General features: G+C 37.3%; 1 long non-coding RNA gene across 1 annotated transcript in view; it reads left to right on the top strand.

The window, feature by feature from the left end:
* LOC125218252 overlaps positions 1–746 on the top strand; it is a 1,462-nt gene continuing 716 nt past the window's right edge. The window contains exon 1 of the long non-coding RNA XR_007175910.1: positions 1–79. This is a non-coding gene — a long non-coding RNA (uncharacterized LOC125218252). The remainder of the gene's footprint in view (positions 80–746) is intronic.

Raw genomic sequence — 746 nt, 5'->3', positions numbered from 1 at the left:
TTATGTTTTTCACAAAGGACTATCTCCGCAAGTTAAGATCAGAGCGAGAAATTCAAGTAAAGGAAATTAAGCGAACAAGGTGGGCTTTCGTAACTATGTATCTTACGAGCTTTCTATTTAAGATATGATTATGTGGGCTTTCGAACTAAAGTGTTTTTACGTGGGCTTTCTGTTAATGTTACAGTTTTTACGAGAAATATATTTTTAGTGAGCTTTCAGTTTAAAGTATGTTACAGTTTTATGAGAAGTATTACGTTTAGAGTATCTATTGTGATATGATATTACGTGAGCCTTATACGAATGTGCTTTCAGTTATTTACGTTCCCAGTACGAATGCTTTCAGTTATTTTAGTTATCAGTATGTTTTGTCTTGCCAAGTTTTGTTTTGAACTTTGCCTATCTGTTTGTCTAGCAAGGGCGACGTCCCTACTAGACCAGGAGTTCGTGAATTTCGGTTCACCAGAGATTAGTGAATGCGGGTTTGTAAGTGGGGTCAGCCCATACATACCCGGTTCACTCAGTTCAGACATGGCATTAGTTCCAGGAAAAATAGATCATGATCACATATTTTACTTAGAAAATGCTTTTAGTGTCCTCGGGCCTTTTAAGATAAAACCCCGAGCTCACTCAGTAGTGGCTTGACAAAACTAGTTTTCTTTTTCGGTGATGACTCACTCGAGCCCCAAAATAGAATTTTCCGGGCTCCTGTGATTTTCGTAAAAGATTCATTTTATACACTAGTACTA

Source organism: Salvia hispanica, chromosome 4 (assembly GCF_023119035.1).
Source record: "Salvia hispanica cultivar TCC Black 2014 chromosome 4, UniMelb_Shisp_WGS_1.0, whole genome shotgun sequence".
NCBI classification, from domain to species: Eukaryota; Viridiplantae; Streptophyta; class Magnoliopsida; order Lamiales; family Lamiaceae; genus Salvia; species Salvia hispanica.
This window is presented reverse-complemented; position numbering and strand designations above follow the sequence as displayed.